Raw genomic sequence first — 21,414 nt, 5'->3', positions numbered from 1 at the left:
TTGTTTTTTGTTTTTATTTTTGCAGCCATTGTAAAAGGGGTTGAGTTCTTGATTTGATTCTCTGCTTGGTTTCTGTTGGTGTATAGAAGAGCTACTGATTTGTGTACATTAATCTTGTATCCAGAAACTTTGACTTCTTCTTTACTGATTTGGATGCCCTTTATTTCTTTCTCTTGTCTTATTGCTCTGGCTAGGACTTCTAGTACTATGTTGAAGAGGAGTGGTGAGAGTGGGCATCCTTGTCTTGTTCATTCAGAGGGAATGCTTTCAACTTTTCCCCATTCGGTATTATTTTGGCTGTGGGTTTGTCATAGATGGTTTTCTTACATTCAGGTATGTCTCTTATATGCTGAATTTGCTGAAAGTTTTAATCATAAAGCAATGCTAGATTTTGTCAAATGCTTTTTCTGCATGTATTGAGATGATCATGTGATTTTTGTGTTTAATCCTGTTTATGTGGTGTATTACATTTATTGACCTGTGTATGTTAAACCATCCCTGCATCTGTGGTGTGAAGCACACTTGATCATGGTGGATTATCTTTTTTGATATGATGCTGGATTCGGTTAGCTAGTATTTTGATAAGGATTTTAGCATCTATATTCATGAAGGATATCAGTGTGCAGTTTTCTTTTTGGGTTGTGTCCTTTCCTGGGTTTGGTATTAGTGTGATGCTGGCTTCATAGAATGAGTTAGGGATGGTTCCTTCTTTATCTTGTGGAATAATGTCAAAAGGATTGGTATCAATTCTTCTTTGAATGTCTGCTAGAATTCTGCTGTGAATCTGTCTGGTCCCGGACTTTTTTTGTTGTTGGTAATATTTTAGTTATCATTTCAATCTCGCGGCTTCTTATTGGTCTATTCAGGGTATCTGATTCTTCCTGATTTAAGCTAGGAGGGTTGTCTTTTTCCAGGAATTTATTCATCTCTTTTGGGTTTTCTAGTTTATGTGCATAAAGGTATTCATGGTAGCCTTGAATGATCTTTTGTATTTCAGTGGTGTCAGTTGTAATATCTCCTGTTTTGTTTCTTAGTGAGGTTATATGGATTTTCTCTCTTCTTTTCTTGGTTAAGCTTGATAATGGTCTATCAATTTTATGTATCTTTTCAAAGAACCACCTTTTTGTTTCATTTATCTTTTGTATTTTTTTAATTTCAATTTCATTTAGTTCTGCTCTAATGTTGGTTTTTCCTTTCTTCTGTTGGGTTTGGGTTTTGTTTGTTCTTCTTTTTCTAGTTTCTTGAGGTGTGACCTTAGATTGTCTGTTTGTACTCTTTCAGAGTTTTTGATGTGGGCATTTAGGGCCATAAACTTTCCTCTTCGCAACGCCTTTGCTGTATCCCAGAGTTTTGATAGGTTGTGACATGATTGTCATTCAGTTTGAAGAATTTTTTTAATTTTCATCTTGATTTCATTTTTGACCCAACGCTCATTCAGGAGCAGGTTATTTAATTTCCATGTATTCATTTCCACCTATTTTAAAGGTTCTTTTTGGAATTGATTTCCAGTTTTATTCCACTGTGGTCTGAGAGAGTGCTTGATATAATTTCAATTTTCTTCAATTTATTGAGGCTCATTTTATGGCCTATCATATGGTCTACCTTGGAGAAAGATCCATGCACTGTTAAATAGAATGTGTATCCTCTGGTTTTTGGATGAAATGTTCTGTATATATTCGTTAAGTCCATTTGTTCCAAGGTATAGTTTAAATCCATTGTTTCTTTGTTGACTCTCTGTCTTAATAACCTGACTAGTGCTGTCAGTGGTGTATTGAAGTCTCCTACTATTATTGTGTTGCTGTCTATCTCATTTCTTAGGTCTATTCATAATTCTTGTATAAATTTGGGAGTTCCAGCGTTACATGCATATATGTTTAGGATTGTGATATTTTCCTGTGGGACAAGGCCTTTTACCATTATATAATGTCCTTCTTTGCCTCTTTTAACCACTGTTGCTTTCAAGTTTGTTTTGTCTGCTATAGGAATAGCTACCCCAGCTCACTTTTGGTGTCCATTTGCTTTTTCCACCCCTTTACTTTAAATTTATTTGAGTCTTTATGTGTTAGGTGAGTCTCCTGAAGGCAGCAGATAGTTCGTTGGTGAGTTCTTATCCATTCTGTAGTTCTGTATGTTTTAAGTGGAGCATTTAGGCCATTTACATTTAATGTTAGTATTGAAATGTGAGGTACTGTTGCATTCATTGTGTTCTTTGTTGCCTGTGTACTTTGTTTTTTGTTTTTTTCTTTTGCTTTTTAGCTTGTATTTTTGTTTTATAGGCAAATGGTAATGGCAAATTCATTCAGCATTTGTTTGTCTGAAAACAACTGTATCTTTCCTTCATGTGTGATACTTAGTTTTGCTGGATACAAAATTGTTGGCTGATAATTGTTTTGTTTGAGAAGGGTGAAGATAGGGCCCCAATCCCTTCTAGCTTGCAGGGTTTATGCTGAGAAATCTGCTGTTCATCTGATAGATTTTCCTTTATAGGTTACCTGGTGCTTCTGTGTCACAGCTCTTAAGATTCTTTCCTTCTTCTCAACTTTGGGTAATCTGATGACAGCGTGCCTAGGCAAACATCTTTTTGCAATGAATTTCCCAAGCGTTCTTTGAGCTTCTTGTATCTGAATGTCTAGTTCTCTAGCTAGGCCAGGGAAGTTTTCCTCAACTATTTCCCCAAATATGTTTTCTGAGCTTTTAGAATTCTCTTCTTCCTCAGGAACACTGATTATTCTTAGGTTTTTTCATTTAACATACTCCCAGTCTTCTTGGAAGCTTCATTCACGTTTTCGTATTCTTTTTTCTTTATCTTTGTTGGATTGGGTTAATTCGAAGACATTGTCTTCAAGCTCTGAATTTCTTTCTTCTACTTGTTCAATTCTATTGCTGAGACTTTCCAGAGCATTTTTCATTTCTAAAAGTGTGTCCAAAGATTCCTGAATTTTTTATTGTGTTTTTTTTTTAAGCTATCTATTTCATTGAATATTTCTCCCTTCACTTCTCAATATCATTTTTTGGATTTCCTTGCATTGGGCTTCACATTTCTCTGGTCCCTCCCTGATTAGCTTAGTAACTAACCTCCTGAACTCCTTTTCAGGTAAATCAGGGATTTTTACTGGTTTGGATCCATTGCTGGTGAACTAGTGTGATTTTCAGGGGGTGTTGAAGAGCCTTGTTTTGTCATATCACCAGGGTTGGTTTTCTGGCTCCTTCTCATTTGGATAGGCTCTGTCAAAGGGAAGGTCTAAGGCTGAAGGCTGTTGTTCAGATTCTTTTGTCCCATGGGGTGTTCCCTTGATATAGTACTCCCCCCTTTTCCTATGGACATGGCTTCCTGTGAGCCAAACTGCAGTGATTGTTGTCTCTCTTCTGGGTCTAGCCAACCAGCAAGTCTGCTCAGCTCCAGGCTAGTACCGGGGCTTGTCTGCACAAAGTCCTGTGATGTGAACTGTCTATGGGTCTCTCAGTTGTGGATATCAGCACCTGTTCTGTTGGAGGTAGCAGAGGGTTCAGTGGACTCTGTGAGGGTCCTTAGCTTTGGTGGTTTAATGCTCTATTTTTGTGCTCATTGGCCTCCTGCCAGGAGGTGGTGCTTTCCAGAAAGCAGCAGCTGTAGTAGTGTGGAGAGGGGCAGGTAGTGGACAGGGCCCTGGAACTCCCAATATAATACGACCTTTGTCATCTGCTATGAGGGTGGATAAGGAAGGACCATCAGGTAGGGGCGGGACCAGGCGTGTCTGAGCTCAGACTCTCCTTGGGCATGTCTTGCTGTGGCTGCTGTGGGGGATGGGGGTGAGATTCCCAGGTCGCTGGAGCTGGGTACCTAGGAGGATTATGGCTGCCTCTGCTGAGCCATGCAGGTTGTCAGGGAAGTGGGGGAAAGCTGACAATCACAGGCCTCACCCAGCTCCCACACAAACTGAAGGGCCGGTCTCACTCCCACTGTGCCCCCGCAACAGCCCCGAGTCTGTTTCCAGGCGGAGGGCAAGAGGGACTTGAAAACTTGCTGGAGGCTATCTGACTCCCAGGTGCAAAAGAAAAGGGCTTTAGTTCTTCCCCTGCCTGTGAAGCCTGCCTGCTGAATTTGTACCCTCCCTTGAGTTCTGGCCAAGAGGCTTCTCGTCCCCTTCAAATAGTAACAAAGTTCATCTAGGGAATTCCTTCTCCCTGTGGAGTTTTACCCCCTGCCACCCTCCCAATGGATCCCCGTGGTGCCAGGCAGGAATGGGCTGCTTGGGGACCCAGCGACCTCCCAAGGCCTTTCTGCTATTTCCTCTGCCCCTGTATTTCACTTGGCTCTCTAATTTCAATGAGCTCCATGTAAAGTCAGAAACTTCTCCCACAAACAGACCTTCAGCTTCTCCAGCGGGGGTGTGCATTTGGAGAGGAGGGTCTCCCCTTCCTACTTCCACAGATGGGGCACTCACGGTATTTGGGGTGTCTCTCGGGTCCTGCAGGAGCAGTCCATTTCCTTCAGAGGGTCTGTTGTTCCTCTTGGGATTGGCGGTTTGTTCTTGCAGGCCATCTGGAGCTAAAATTCACAGTGCAAGCCTCTGGATGCTGCTCTGTCTGAGCTGCAATCTAGTCCTGCATCCACCATGATCCCCTCCATCACGATAAATGTAAATTTTGAAGCTGAAATTATTCTGAAAAATTTGGTTTACTTAAAAATAAGCTTGGCAGGCACTTACCAGAATTAAATAGTTGTAGAATTTCTGGAGTATCTTCTGGGAACAACTCACAGAGGAATAGCCTAATGTCACAGAATAATGACAGAGATCTCATGTTGCCTTGCTTCTTCCCCAGAATCCAAAAGTATAGGCTTCCAGCTATATTTTATTATAATGGTTTACTCAATATGAAAATTTGGCCTTCATGAAGGGGACTTCACTTTATAAACTGTAGCACAACTGTAGCACATTTCCATCTCTTGTCTCTACCTTCCGCGAACTACTTCAGAACAATTTAAGGCTGAGTTCTTAATTAGAATTTCATACTAGCAAGGGAGAAACATTATACTTCACTTGAAATTATAATTTCTTGAAAAGATATAACTATGAGAATTGATATTATTTTGATGATACAAATTTATTTGTGTATCCAGAAGAGGTATCTGACCTAGAAAAACAGTCTAGAAACTCTAGTTCCATAGAGGCTTATGTACTGGGTGTATGCATGCCACTGAGAGATAAGAATTGCTGTATAATTGGGCTCTGAAACTTTGCTAGTCGTGTTTTCAAAGAGTTTTCAATTACCTTGATCTAAAGAAAATGCAAAAATCCCTGACATTTCAGAGTCTGTTGTCTGGGTTGTGGTTTGGATGCCTCAGGAAACTGCATTGGAGTGGGAAAGAATTAGAATAGCCTTGTTTTAAAGCAAAATTGTCATTGGACAGAGCAAACTCTTGGGGAAAAGTTAGAGAAGGCACAGCATGCCACAAGAACTAGAAAGAGAACCAGACTAACAGAGAAGATAATATTTTCAAAGGTCTAAGAATAGCAAGGGAGGTGGAGGTGATCCCTTGACACAAATACTCTTGCAGGCATATGGAGCATGGCAGTGGGGAGTTCAGGAGCAGATGACATTTAGGTAGTTGCATTGGTAGTTGGCAGATGGCATTTTTTTTTTATTTCTCTCACCACCACCCCCATATGTAATCCCTAAGCAAATCTCAACTCTACCTCCATAACAAATCCTTAATTTTCTACTTCTGTTTCTACTGCTGCCACCAAAGATCAAACCATCTCTCTCATGTATCACTGATCTACTGCTCCCTTCAATTAGTTCTCATACATGGTCAGAATGGTAGATTGAAAGTCTAAATCAGGCTGGGCATGGTGGCTCATGCCTGAACTGGTACATTGGGAGGCTGAGGCAAGAGGATTTCTTGAGCCTCAGGGGTTTGAGAACAGCCTGGACAAGATGGCGAGACCAGGTATCTACAAAAATTAAAAATTAAAAAAATTAGCCAAGCATGGTGGTGTGTGCCTGTTATCCCAACTACTCAGGAGGCTGAGCCCAGGAGTTTGAGGCTGTAGTAAGCTATGATCATGCTACTGCAATATAGCTTGGGCAGCAGAGCAAGACCATGTCTCTTTTAAAGAAACAAGTCTAAATCAAACTATATTATTTTCTAATGTAAAATTCTCTATGAGCTTTTCATTGCATATAGAATACAAAGAAATTGCTTTACTTGGCCTGCAAGGCCTAGCTCTCTGAAGTATGTTGAATGGTTTTACACAAAAAATCTACATACTAACCCCCAGAAGCCAGATGTGACCTTATTTGGAAAAAACAGTCTTTGTGTACATAATTAAGTTGAGGATCTTGAGATTAGATCATCCTGGATTATCCAGGTGGACCCCAAATACAATGACAAGTGTCCTCATAGAGACACATAGAGGAGAGGCACAGGGAGAAGAGAAGAAGGGCCATGTGGGGGTAAAGGAAGAGAATGGAGTCACGTAGCCACAAGCCAAGGAAGACCTAGAGCCACCAAAGTTGGAAGAGGCAAGGAAGAATTCTCCCCTAGAGCTTTTGAAAGGAGTACATAGCCCTGGCAGCATCTCAGTTTCAGACTCCCAGCTTCCAGAACTGCAGAAGGATACATTTCTGTTGTTTTATATCATCAAGTTTGTGGTAATTTGGTGTGGCAACCACAGGAAACTAATACTTTCGCCAGCCACATCTCTGACTCTTTTGCTTGCCCCTGTTGTGTCTGCTAGACTGGCCTATTTCTTCCCCTTATTATTCTTTAAGTACAACATTCTCCTTAAAAATTGAAGACTTTATGTTAGCTATTCTCTCTTCCTGGAATATTTTTCTCCAAGATGTTTTTATATTTAAGTTCTTTCTTATCATTCTTGGATTTACACATCTCTTTTTCAGAGGGGCCTTACCAGACCATCAATTTAAAGTTTTCTCTTAAACTATCCCTGCTTGCAGACAACATGATCCTGTATCTGGAAAGCCCCATAGTCTTAGCCCCAAAGCTCCTTAAGTTAATAAATAACTTCAGCAAAGTCTCAGGATACAAAATTAATATCAGTAGCATTCCTATACACCAACAACGGTCAAGCCAAGAGCCAAATCAGGAACATAATCCCATTCACAATTACCACAAAAAGAATAAAATACCAGGAATACAGCTAACCAGGGAGGTGAAAGATCTCAACAATGAGAACTACAAAACACTGCTCAAGGAAATCAGAGATGACATAAACAAATGGGAAAAACATCCTATGCTCATGAACAGGAAGAATCATTACGTTAAAATGGCTATACTGCCCAAGGCAATTTATAGATTAAGTGATATTCCTATTAAACAGCCAATGACATTCTTCACAGAACTAGAAAAGATTATTTTAAAATTCATATGGAACCCCTGTTCCCTCAAAACCCACAAAAAGCCCAAGTAGCCAAGGCATTTAAAGAACAAAGCTGGATGCATCACACTACCCAACTTCAAACTATAGTACAGGGCTTCAGTAATCAAAACAGCATAGTACTGGTACAAAAACAGACATATTAATGGAACAGAACAGAGAGGCCAGAAGTAATGCTGCATTCCTACAACTATTTGATCTTTGACAAAGCTGACAAAAACAAGCAATGTAGAAAGGAATCCATATTCAATAAATAGTGCTGGGGTAACTGGCTATCCATATGCAAAAGATTCAAACTGGACCCCTTCCTTACACCATATACAAAAATTAACTCAAGATGGATTAAAGACTTAAATGTAAAACACAAAACTATAAAAACTCTGGAAGACAATCTAAGCAATACCATTCTGGCCATAGGAACAGGCAAGGATTTAATGATGAAGACACCAAAAGCAGTTGCAACAAAGCAAAGATTGACAAATAGGGTCTAATTAAACTAAGGATCTTCTGCACAGCAAAAGAAACTACCAACAGAATAAACAGACAACCCACAGAATGGAAGAAAATATTTACAAACTATGCATCTGACAAAGGTCTAATATCCAGCATCTATAAGGAACTTAAACTAATTTACAAGTAAATAACAACTCCACTGAAAAGTGGGCAAAGGACATGAACAGACACTTTTTTTAAAAAGATGTACATGTGGCCACAAGCATGTGACAAAAAGCTCAACATCACTGATCATTAGAGAAATGAAAATCAAAACCACAGTGAGATACCATCTCACACAAGTCAGAATGGCTATTATTAAAAAGTCAAAAAATGACAGATGCCAGTGAGGTTGTGGAGAATAAGGAATGCTTATACATTGTTGGTGGGAGTGTAAATTAGCTCAACCATTGTGGCAAACAGTGCGGCAATTCCTCAGAGACCTAAAGTGAGAAATACCATTTGATCCAGCACTCCCATTACTGGATATATACCCAAAGGAATATAAATCATAAAGACACATGCACTTATATGTTCATTGCAGCACTGTTCACAATAGCAAAGACATGGAATCAACCTAAATGCCTATCAACGGTAGACTGGATAAAGAAAATGTGGTATGTATATACCATAGAATACTATGCAGCCATAAGAATGAATGAGATCATGTCCTTTGCATGGACATGGATGAAGCTGGAGGCCATTATTCTTAGCAAAGTAGCACAGGAACAGAAAACCAAATATTGCATGTTCTCACTTATAAGTGGGAGCTAAATGATGAGAAGACATGGGCACATAGAGGGGAACAACACACACTGAGGTCTATCAGAGGGTGAGGGTAGGAAGAGGGAGAGGATCAAGAAAAATAACTAATGAATACTAGGCTAAATACCTGGCTGATGAAATAATCTGTACAACAACCCCCATGACACAAGTTTACCTATATGACAAACTTGCACATGTACCCCTGAACTTAAAATAAAAGTTACATAAAAAGAAAAAGAAAAAATAATGTTTCCTCTCAATTGTTCTGCTTTTTAATTATTTTCTTTTCATCTCAACAATTATGTCTACCTCATCTTTTTTTAAAAAATTGTTTATTATCTGTCTAACCTACAAAAAGTAAGCCCCATGAAGTGAGAGGTCTTCACTGTCTGATTCATTGCAGAATCCCCAGTGTCTAGAACAGTCTCTGCTATTAAGTAAGATATTAATTAATGTTGAATAAGAAAAGAATGTAGAAGAAAGGCTATCAGTGCTGGAGAAAGTTAGGGTGATAAGGTTGGAATCTAGAAATTTGAGCAGCAAGCCAGGTTCTTAGTTTTTGAGGGACTAGGAGATTGGATATGTTATAATAAAAAGACCTAGCTTTATGCAACAGGACAGGGATCCTATAAGAGATCTGAAATAAATATGGAGGTGTGGTCTTGGGACCAAATTGGAAAAATTTCCCAAAGTCGTATAGGGTACGGAGTAGAACATTTGAAGCCTAAGATCAGTAATGGTGTCATGAGGCTGTGTGAGAGTTAGGCCTAACAAGATGGCCAGGATTTGTTCTACCTGCAAGTGGAGGTCAGTGCCCACTATTAAATGGAGAGAAGGGCTAATGAAGTTGGGAAAAAGTCAGGTCAGGAGATCGAGACCACAGTGAAACCCTGTCTCTACTAAAAATACAAAAAATTAGCCGGCCGTGGTGGCGGGCGCCTGTAGTCCCAGCTACTCGGAGAGGCTGAGGCAGGAGAATGGCGTGAACCCAGGAGGCGGAGCTTGCAGTGAGCCGAGATTGCGCCACTGCACTCCAGCCTGGGCGACAGAGCAAGACTCCGTCTCAAAAAAAAAAAAAAAAAAAAAAAGGAAAAGTCAGGCACTTGCAACATGAGGCAGCAGCTACAATTCCCAACTGCTTTGGTAAAGAGAACACTTGGCTTTCTGATAATCTAGACATAACCATTTTCTTATGGATTAAATCTAGGAGACTAGGTCGTTCCCAACAGGGCCCACTTTAAGTAAAGTTTAAGTTTGAAAGCAATGACTTAATTTGATCCTGTGTGCTCTCAATGGTGCTATACCTAGAAAACGCTATACCCAATGTCAGGCTGACACAGAGTTTCCACAGTATCTAGCTACCAGTGTTGAGCAGGAAGTCCATCCCTCGTGGTGTCATTATTCAACTTTTTGTGCCTTGTCTACCTTATTATCAGTTTAAGAAGCTTAATGAGGATGTCCTAGTCCAACTCAGAAATTAAGGAAAACATATCATCTGAGGATAAGGAATATTGTTTTAGAATAATGTAAACCAGGAGGACTATTTGTAGATGACTGGAAGGTCTTAGAAGCCATTCCGTCAGGAACACCATCTTCGTGATTTTCTACAGGTTGGAGGGTGTCCTTATGCAGCATCCTTGGGGGCTCTTTGTGACTATTTTCTAAGTTAGCTTAATGACAACAGTCAGAGACGTGTGGAAATTGTATTTTAAGGCTTACAGCCATTTTAGAGTTCCTATAGCTAGGGTCTGTTGAGGCATCCCCTCACAGGGTATAACTTGTCTCATAGAAGTTATTTCAGCATTTTTCACTCTCTCTGACTTTCCCCTAGGTTTGCTATTGTTATTGTTAGGTGTATATTTTGAAAATGACAAACAATCAGGTTGAAGAAAAGGTCTATAGTGTGTTTGTGACTGTGGGCATAAATGTGGAATAAATATATATAATGCACAGTGGCTGATATTTTGTGTCATTTATCTTCACTTGTGAAAAGAGATGGGATAAGTCACTGATGACTGTTCCAGTCCTGATCCATCCTTCATCACTACACTCATGAAGATAAATGCCACATTTAAGGAGAGCACAGCTATCATGTGTCCTTTCAGACTGGAGTGTCAGATCGGTTAGAGCAAGAGGTCAATCAGGTGTTGTTACTTAAAAATCAAGGATATTTTATATGTACCATCTCCTACCCCATATACCTTGCTCTCTCCTATTAAACTAGGGTACTTCTAGCAGCCAGAGAGATGATTTGGTACCCTTATAATTTCACCTATGTCTACAGATATGCATTTAATTTAAACAATTCATTTCCTGGTACATGCCCAGCATAGAGCTTTGCAGTGACAATGCGCTGATTAAAAGAATATCGTCCTGGTCCTTATACTGATAAATATTATAATGAAGCAAACACTATGGAAAAAATAATAATAAAGTGGTTAATTTTTTCTGTGAGCAAGTTAAGTGAGAAAGGAATAAGTGAGAACTGTTGAGAAGTGGTAATATTTAAACTGCTATATTAGAGAAAACAGTATGGACACTTTATCTTTCTGTAATGTACAAATGGCAGCATGGCTGGATTTTAAGGCAAATGGATGACTTCTCTGCTCTAGCTTGTAGATCCTGGTATAGGTAGTCAATAGATAAGGCCCCTTTATAACTCAGTAACTGAATGAACTTTTCCGGTTTTAATTTTAATTACCCTTTCACAAATTGAATGTTTGAGGTTAAAAGACTTTTCATTGAAATAAAAGTATTGGCTTTTTTCCCACTGGTTGAGACATAAAAGTTTATGTAACTAGACATAAGCTGAAAAGGATTTCCATAGATCCTAGAAATTTGATTGGCCAACTGAGCATTTCTAAAATCATTATTTCTCTTTGGAAACTATTGTTTTGAACCATATAAAACTGTTGATAGTCACCAGTTTTTGACCTAGGAGGTGACAATTTGATGAGATTCTCTGTAATCATGCTAATTGATTATATAGTTTAAATTTTGGGATATGCTTTAGTTGCTTTTTTCTATATATAAGTTTATTTCACCAAATAAGCTATTTCATTATCTTATTCAAGAAACATTTATTGAACAAATATTACACAGCAGTTACTGGGGAGTATGCATGCCCATGGAATGGAATATGTTGGCTGTCCCAGTGGGGCATGCATCTAATGAGGCAGAAAGACACATAGGCAAGCAAGTACGAGTTGGAAAACTAGCACACTGGTTGATAGTTGCCCAATAAATGTTCTTTCCCTTCTTCTCACATTGGACATAGAAGTGCAATGTGTTAAAGGAACACAGAAGAGTGAGTCTCTATAAATTTAAACAACCTGGAAGGATTCATTGCAGAAAATACCTCCTGTTTACATAGGCATGGGCAAGGACTTCATGTCTAAAACACCAAAAGCAATGGCAACGAAAGCCAAAATTGACAAATGGGATCTAATTAAACTAAAGAGCTTCTGCACAGCAAAAGAAACTACCATCAGAGTGAACAGGCAACCTACAGAATGGGAGAAAATTTTTGCAACCTACTCATCTGACAAAGGGCTAATATCCAGAATCTACAATGAACTCAAACAAATTTACAAGAAAAAAACAAACAAAAAAGCCCATCAAAAAGTGGGCGAAGGGTATGAACAGACACTTCTCAAAAGAAGACATTTATGCAGCCAAGGAACACATGAAAAAATGCTCATCATCACTGGCCATCAGAGAAATGCAAATCAAAACCACAATGAGATACCATCTCACACCAGTTAGAATGGCAATCATAAAAAGTCGGGAAACAACAGGTGCTGGAGAGGATGTGGAGAAATAGGAACACTTTTACACTGTTGGTGGGACTGTAAACTAGTTCAACCATTGTGGAAGTCAGTGTGGCGATTCCTCAGGGATCTAGAACTAGAAATACCATTTGACCCAGCCATCCCATTACTGGGTATATACCCAAAGGATTATAAATCATGCTGCTATAAAGACACATGCACACATATGTTTATTGCAGCACTATTCACAATAGCAAAGACTTGGAACCAACCCAAATGTCCAACAATGATAGACTGGATTAAGAAAATGTGGCACATATACACCATGGAATACTATGCAGCCATAAAAAAGGATGAGTTCATGTCCTTTGTAGGGACATGGATGAAACTGGAAACCATCATTCTCAGCAAACTATCACAGGGACAAAAAAGCAAACACTGCATGTTCTCACTCATAGGTGGGAATTGAACAATGAGAACACATGGACACAGGAAGGGGAATATCACACACTGGGGACTGTTGTGGGGTGGGGGGAGGGGGAAGGGATAGCATTAGGAGATATACCTAATGTTAAATGACAAGTTAATGGGTGCAGCACACCAACATGGCACATGTATACATATGTAACAAACCTGCACATTGTGCACATGTGCCCTAAAACTTAAAATATAATAATAATAAAATTTAAAAAAAAAAGAAAATACCTCCTGTTTACCTTGTGTTAAAAGACCATGTAATAGGCACATCACTAGCTTAAGCCTTCAAATATTTGATTTCTTATATTAACTCGTCACATATTAGGGCTTTTATTAAACCTTCATCACATTATTTAGCTTTCTTATACTTTAACTTTCTTGACTGCAAAATGAAAAATTACAATCTCATTTGCCTTCCTCCTGTATTTGTTGAGGCTCAGATAGGGTAATACACATGAAACAGTTTTTCAAATTATAATTTATAGTATTAACAAAAGACACAATCTTCATCATCATCTTTCTTATTGCCAGTCTTGTTTTCAACAAGACCTTTCAACAAAGTGCTACGTAAAAGATCAAGGAGGATTATCACCTTGATTTGTATTTTCCCAAGTCCAGGCTTAATAATACATGTGGGGACAAGTACCACATTTGGCTTTAAATAATCATTTTAGAAAAGTAGATGAGTTGTTTAGCCATTTGTAAGTGTTTCAAACAGTGCTCAATAAACAGTGAATGAAGGGTCTGGTGGTAGCAGATGGATAATTATGTTCAGCATTTTTTTAATGAAGGAGAATTTAGAAAAATACATACAATTCAAAGAAATGAACTCTCAGATAATTATCATTTCCATTATTAGAGAATGTATGACATGCCAGGTTTGTTGGTTTATGGGTATCATCTCATTTCAAGTTTAGAACAACCTTTTGAAGTTGACTCTATTATTGTCACCTTAATTTTACAGATGAGGAAATTGAAACCTAAAAAAATTATGTAACTTCCCACAAGTCACAAAATGACTATCTCTGATGATAGAATTTATGAACTTAACTGCTGTACTTTTTACAGCTCTGATCTAGCTATCGTTACCACCCCCATGTTTATACTCTCCTTCCTACTTAGTAATCTCCATTTTCTCCAGAAAAGCCCTCAAGGAAGGCACTGATCTCTCTGAGCTTTAGTTTCCTCACCTATAAAATGGGACTACTTTTGGAGATTCATCAATAAACAAATCATATAAACTCCATATCCTGGGAACTCATATTCTAGTTGGAGGAGACAGAAAACAAATATGTACATGTTATCTCTAGTTTTGAGATGTTTTGTCTAGAGAAATAGAAAAGGAGGACAGAGAATGATGAGAACAAGGGCAGTTATGTTTTAAGCAGCATAACCAGGGAAGACCTCTCTGAGTAGGTTTAGCAGAGCCCCGAAGGAAGTGAAGAAGCAAAGTATACAGGTATTTGCATGAAAGGTGGCACTATTGTCATGGAGTGCAGGCATAGGTATAGGTCTGCCTGGGTGAAGGGCATTCCAGGCAGAGGAACAGCATGTGCAAGGCCTCTGAGAAAGCACTATGTTTGGTGTGCAGGAGAAACAATAAGGAGCCAGTGTGGTGGTCAGAGTAGAGTGAATATGAGCGATAGCTGTAGGAAAATGAGATCAAAGAAGCGGGAGAGATGCAGGAAAATAAATTATGACTGGCCATTAGGACTTTAATATTACTCTGAGTGTTGTGAGAAGCCATTGAGCATTGAGAAGGAATATGATCTGACTTTAATTCAAATAGGATCCCTCCACTGTGTGGAGAAATTAGAAGCAGGAAAACCAGATATTGGACCAGGCTATGGAATACTCCAATTATCCAGATAGAAATTGGACCAAGACATAGCAATAGATGCGTTTGGAGAAAAAAACAGAATACTGATACACAGAATTTTTCCAATGCATGGGTGATAGGATATAAAGGTGATAAGGTGTAGAGGTGATACAATCCAAAAAGAGAGGGTATGAGACCAAAAAAAAAGTTTCAAGGGTAGATTTTGGCCTGAGCTACTAGAAAAATCATTCCTGAAATGGTGCTTGGCACACAGTAAGAGCTTAAAATGTTTAGTTGTATGAATGAATGAATGCAACTGCCATTAGAAAAAGTCTTTGTCGGGTTAAATCAAAATGAAGAGTTTGACTGTAGACAGGTTGATTTTTGAAGCCTCCAAGTGGAGGTCTTGAATAAGCAGTAGTACATACAAGTCTGCAAGCCTGCTGGAGATTTAAGTTTGGCGGTCTTCAGTTTATAGATGGTGTTTAAAAGCATTATACGATCACCTAGAGAGTGAGTATAGATAAATAAGAGGTCCACTGATTTGAGACCTGGGGCACTCCAAGGTTCGTTGGCCTGTGAGGCAAGACACAAGCGCAATAGATGTTGAGCAGAGTTATCACTGAGACAAGAGGAGAAGCAAGGGAGTTATTTTGTAGCAGCCAAGTGCAAAAGGTGTTTCATAAAGGACAGAGTGATCATTATGTCAAACATTAATAATTTTTGCCTAATATGAAAATTGAGAACTGGCTATTTGATTTAGCAATAAACATGTTTTCACCTCCCACCTTTTCTTTGCCTCTCTACACACACTAATTGTTACCTATGGCCTTGCTCTAAAGTTACAGATCCCAAGCACGTTAAATTCCAATTCATATTTCATATATCCTACTGAAGGGTAGTTAATATTTCTTGAAACCATAAGATTTGGGAAAACATTTTATAAAATCGAGGGTTTTCTTTTTTTTTTTTTTGAGACAGAATCTCACTGTGTCACCCAGACTGGAGTGCAGTGGCATGGTCTTGGCTCACTGCCACCTCTACCTACCAAGTCCAAGCAATTCTGCTGCCTCAGCCTCCCAAGTAGCTGGGACTACAGGTGTGCGCCACCATGCTGGCTAATTTTTGTATTTTTAGTGGAGACAGGGTTTCACCATGTTTACCAGGCTGGTCTCGAACTCCTGACATCAGGTGATCCACCCACCTCGGCCTCCGAGAGTGCTGGGATTACAGGTGTGAGCCACTCCGCCTGGCTGAGTTATCTATTTATTTAAACCTATGGACAGAAAATCCACAGATCATCTCTAAAATAAATTTTGATTATATTCAGTTTTACTTGCATAATAATAACATTCATTAGTGATATATTACTATGACATTTGAAAAGCACTTTTATTTACATTGTCTGTTCCAAACAAAATCATCTACTACAGTAAAATGCCCAGCTGTGAAGCTTACACCATCAGATTATACCACCTGCTAACAACTTCTTGTTGGAGTCAGCCATAGCCCTGTGCTTCACTCCTCCTTGTCCCTTGAAGATTTTAACATCTGCCTCCCTGTTGTTCTCTCCATACTTACTCTTGATAGGCTTCTTGGTGACGTTAATGTCCATGTCAGTCCCTTGATCTTGGTTACTAATCGTGAGGGATCTTTCTATCTGCAGTTGCTCTGGGTCTCATCTTTGTACCGTCTGTACCAACTATATTTCCATGGTTGGAAGACTTGTATTTGTTGGAATTACAGAAAGTTTCTTTTACTTCATTATACTTTGTAAAATGTGAGCTCTCTCTCTTAGGATCTCTTTAAGTACTGTACGTGGCCCTCAGTCTCAGATTCTAATTTTTATTCTGTCAGTGCCACAGGAGTAGTAGGGTGAGATGAGAGATATGTACGGAGAGGAAAGATTTTATATCTTCCTTGTTTGGGGATGTGGTGTTGGTGGTGGGCGATCCCAAACAGAATTTGCAGCAGATGCCTGTGTCGGACTCTTAACATCCCATTTGACTTTAATAATTGAGTTTTCTATTTAACCCTTTCCTATCCATCGTTATAATGCATTATCTGATTTAATCTTATGATGTGGTTCTGATCAGGACACTAGATCAGAGAGAAAATGTGACTTACTTAAGGTCGTGTATCTAATAAGTCAGAACCAAGTATAGACTACATTTCTTCTAAGTCTAAATGCATTTTTTTATTGGTATTAAAAAATGCATTGTTCAAAATGGCCAGTAGTTAAGAGAGTTGCTTTGGCTTTCTGCCCAGGATAGTGTTAAAATACAGTGGCAATTCAATAAATGTCATCAGTGGTGTCTGTGGTGGTGACAGATCAAGAATTGTCCTGAATTATTCTAATAGATGCTTTTTTCTTCTCTTTTTTTTTTTTTTTTTTTTTTTTCCAGATTGGCAAACGCACTGCCTATTTACAGCATAGAGACCCCAGTGGAGAGCTAGGTGGGTGATGATTCATACTAAATCTTTCCCACAGTATGCTGAACACTACAACTGCAGCTAATGTGAAGTGACTCATTATACACTGTCAAATCTGATAACGGCAACGACTGGTTTTGCTAGCACGAGCAATTTGTGGGAAGTCCAGCTACTGCAAACCACTACTGAATTTCAAAAAACAAGCTGCAATATAGTAGAAAAGACATATCCGCTGAGTCATATTTGCAAATTTCTTGTGTTTCTCTTTGCCAGTTGAGAAACAGCCTCATGTTCCCTGCTTGACTCGAGAGATGACTTTCCTTGGGATTCACTTATCTTGTGAGTGCCTCCTCGTTCAGTCATATTTTATGGGCTAAACATTTTATAAGAGTATTGGTGGCTCATGGACAGAACTGGAAATGTGGTTCTCCCATGGCAATATTTCTAAAGCTCCCTCTTTACACCACCATCCACCAGCAAACCATCGCATACACATAAACATATTTACCTTCTGTAGCACAGTTTCCATGAGTAGTAGTTCTACCTGCAGAGAGAAAAGATGAGGAGGCAGCAGGAGGCAGGAACACTGACTCTTTGCTCTATGATTTATTGTATCGTCATTAAATTGTAATCTCCTTGAAGGCAGTATTCTAATCTTACCTACTTGGCACCTATGAGCTGTAGTTGGCCCTTTATAAATGTTTGACAAAATTAATGCACTTCCTTCCAAAAACTTTATTATTGAGGCAGGAACTGGGGTTTAACCTTCTTGTCTCCCTTGTCCCTGGTACAGTGCCTGACATACAGTAGGTGGAAAACTACATGTTTGTCTAGTGAAAGAACAAAGGTATAAATGAGCCCATCAATTAGATGGTTTCCTGCAGCCAAATTAATACCCAAGCAAGTGATTTTCAACCATCAGAGACAGAACAGTGATGGCTTCACATCATGTTTCTTCGGACCCCCAGGGGTAATGCCCTAAAAGTAGTTGTTTATTTTGGAAGGCAAAAAGCTAATCTGAAGCTATTTTCTTTATTTTTATATTCAAATGCCTATAAAACAGGAAAGCACCAGAGACCTATTCATTGCTCACAAATGATCTATGGGGCAATAATGTGCTTGTTTTTCCAGTTGTGCTGCACTTTGATGCTATCTTGGGTTTAATTGAAAATATGCTGTGACCTTGGTTTTGTTCACTGGGCACGTGGGGGTCTAACTGGCATGAGGCCTCTGAAGAAGTCCCTTTTAACGAATGTCATTTGACTAATTTGGGGTTCGCCTGAAGGAAATCATGTGTGAAGTCCCATAAAACAAACAAACAAAAAAAGTTGCATTTTATTCACATGCAATGGACATGAAGTTAATGATTTAAAAAAGAAATCAACTTTTTATTTTGCCTTGCCTATTTGTTGAATCCTAAATGCTATCACTATAATAGTATTGTCCCTAACAGTCTCATGTTTCATCATAATTAAATAAACAGCTTGTGAACTGCAGTCCAAAAAATGTCTGTGTTCCACTCCTAACTTAAGGGGTTTCCATAGAAACTGTGAGCAGCAAGTTTAACTGACATTTATTGGACTTGAGGCTATATGCAGCATTGACAGCTCCCTGTTTTTCTCTCTAGCACTCTGTGTCTGTGTCTTCTTTTCTTCCTTTAACCCTCCGAAACTCTTTTCCCCTCAGTTCTCGCCTCCTCCTCTTCTTCCTCCCTCTCTTTCTCTTATTAGCAATGAGGAAGTAATTTGGACTTAGTTAGATTTCACAAATGCAATAATACTCAAATGGACTCTAATACTTAAGTGTAATTGTGTTATTAGCGGGAAATGTTTTTCTTCAAAAATGAAAGAATTGGGAGTGAAGTTTACTATGATAGCACATGTTGGTAAGAAGGAACTCTTGGCTGTCGCTTGAAAGTTTGTAGTCTGTGTATCACAATCCACATTCATATCCAGCTGTGGCTTGCTCTTTATTTATTCAACCCAGAATGATATTTCTCCCGAGTCCTTATTTTCCTCCCAGAGAATAAAAACACTGTGCTGATCGTATTCCAAGAGAAAGTAAGAATTGACTTAGAAAAGATAAAATATGCTATATATTGAGTACCTACTGTGCAACATATATTTTGCTATTACTTTTACTTATGTTTTCTAGTTAACCCTGCAAAATTCACTGCCAGATAGCATGTGGAAGGAAAATGAATCTGGCGCTGGCAGTTCAAGTTCAGGCCCCACCACAGAGTGGCTGTAAAGCCTTAAACATGGTACTTAAGTGCTTTGTCTTGGTTGCTCAAAGACAAAATGGATAGGAGCACTTCTAAGCCATGAGGTTTGGTTAGGATTAGATGTGATACCACAGCTAGTACATCATAGTAGTGGTGTTAGTCTCCATCCCTTTAGAAGTGAGGAAAACAAGTCAAAAGAATATGTCATTCAACCTGGACAATATAGCAAGACCCCATCTCTATAAAAAATGTTAAAAGCAGCCATGTGTGGTAGCATGCACCTATAGTCCAGCTACTCTGAAGGGAGGCTGAGGTAGGATTACTTGAGCCCAGAAGTTCAAGGTTACACTGAGCTGTGATTGCACCATTGCCCTCTAGCCTGAGTGGCAGAGCAAGACTCCATCTCTAAAAACAAAAGAGAAAAAATGTCACTTATCCAAATTTCCATAGCTAGCAGAAGATATGTCTACACAGTACAATGGCTAAAAGGAGGTGGATTTGGACAGTACTAATTGTGTGATTTGGGTTAAATGACAAACTTACAGAGCATCTGGCTCCTAATGTTCTTCATGGGGTTGTTGTGACAATTAAGTAAAACTGCATATGTAAGTTAGTGTCTGTCATGGAAAGCATACCGTGTTTTTTGATCTCTTGGTCTCCTTTCCTCCCCTCACTTTTCTGATTTGTTTTGGTTTTGTATGAATTCAAAGTTTAAAAATTATTGATCCCCAAAGTCTATCTAATATTTATAGTTTAAAATGATCTTACAGTTCATAAACTATCCCAAGTTATCCTGATAACAATGAGAAAGGAAAGACAGATGCTACCACACACATTTTATAGGTTAGGAAAAAGGAGAGATCTTTAATATAGTGAATGAGGAAGCTGAGGTTTTACCTAATTCCCCAGGGTCCTTTTTATAATTAAAATTTCCAATTCCATTGTTCTTAACTTGGATCCTGTATTCACAGCTTTTAAGGCAAAAACCCAATAGATATTAACTCCTCTTTCTAATGAATATGAGAGGAAGACACTTTTGGTCAAGAAGAAGGAAAGGAGGCAAGGAGAGGGTAGTCTCTTGCAGTCCTGCTTCCAGGTCATTCTTCTTGGATCTGAAGGGACATGTGGAAATGTAATTCTCAATTTCAGGGATAAATGAGGCAATGATTTTGTGCAGCAATATGCCTAGTGTTGCTGGCTGGAGAAAAGGGGTGAGGTGAAGAGAAAAAGCAAAAATGTAAAAATAAAAATCCAGGTATCAATCAGAGATGTTGATTGACACGTGGTGAATTCATTACTAGGTTACTAGGAAGAGAAAGTGTGAGAGTGCAGCTAGGACAAGAGTCTGATAGGACAAGATTACTGGTAAAAGTGATAGTTCCTATACACAACATACATACACACACACACGTGCCCACGTGCATACATAGGTGTACAGGTTTAATCAAACACTTCTTTAAATGATAATTTTGTTGTTTCAAAGAGCTCATATTGGAGATAAAAATGATAGCTCTAACGTTCTTGTTGTTGTATGCTTATACTTGCCTTATTAGAATATTGATTCTCAGCAAAAGCAAAATCAAAAACAAAACAAAAAGAATATTGATTCCATGTTACCTTTGGAAGAACCTTAAGCTACTGTGTCCATTTTGTGAGTGCTAATTCAGTTAAAACTAAGTAATATAATCTCTAAAGCCAATTATCCCACCATACAGAAATAGCAGTATATCACAGTGTACTGAAAGTGTGATCAAGTAATGGTGCTACAGGCAAGCCCTCTGTTCTGGAACTCCCACTTTTCCCCAGGATTCCTCCACAAGTTATACGATGCATGGCACCATTGCAGAATTAGTGAAGCTGAATTTCTTTACTTGTTCTTAGAATAAAGTTAATTACAAATAGAAGTTTTAGTATTTTTCTTCCATGCCTTCACAGGTTATCTTGGTAGCCTTGGGACTGAAGAGAGTAGGTAAGAAAAGTCTCTCTGGATGGGCCGGGCGTGGTGGCTCACACCTGTAATCCCAGCACTTTGGGAGGCTGAGGTGGGCAGGT

General features: G+C 38.9%; 1 protein-coding gene across 7 annotated transcripts in view; it reads left to right on the top strand.

Annotated features, from left to right (window-relative positions):
• Positions 1 to 21,414, top strand: part of LRRC4C (leucine rich repeat containing 4C) — a 1,364,302-nt gene that overhangs the window by 1,318,370 nt on the left and 24,518 nt on the right. For 3 of the 7 annotated variants that reach the window (XM_030829357.1, XM_030829354.1, XM_030829358.1), the window contains 2 exons: positions 17,111 to 17,162; positions 17,412 to 17,477. The exons of 1 other annotated variant lie outside the window; for it this stretch is intronic. The gene's annotated coding sequence lies outside the window, so the exon portion shown is untranslated. The remainder of the gene's footprint in view (positions 1 to 17,110; positions 17,163 to 17,411; positions 17,478 to 21,414) is intronic. 3 more of the 7 variants (XM_030829356.1, XM_030829355.1, XM_003254444.3) reach the window with 1 other exon arrangement.

The sequence above is a fragment of the Nomascus leucogenys genome, chromosome 15 (assembly GCF_006542625.1).
Source record: "Nomascus leucogenys isolate Asia chromosome 15, Asia_NLE_v1, whole genome shotgun sequence".
Classification (NCBI taxonomy): domain Eukaryota; kingdom Metazoa; phylum Chordata; class Mammalia; order Primates; family Hylobatidae; genus Nomascus; species Nomascus leucogenys.
Note: the sequence above shows the minus strand (reverse complement) of the source record. Positions and strands in the feature narration are given on the sequence as shown.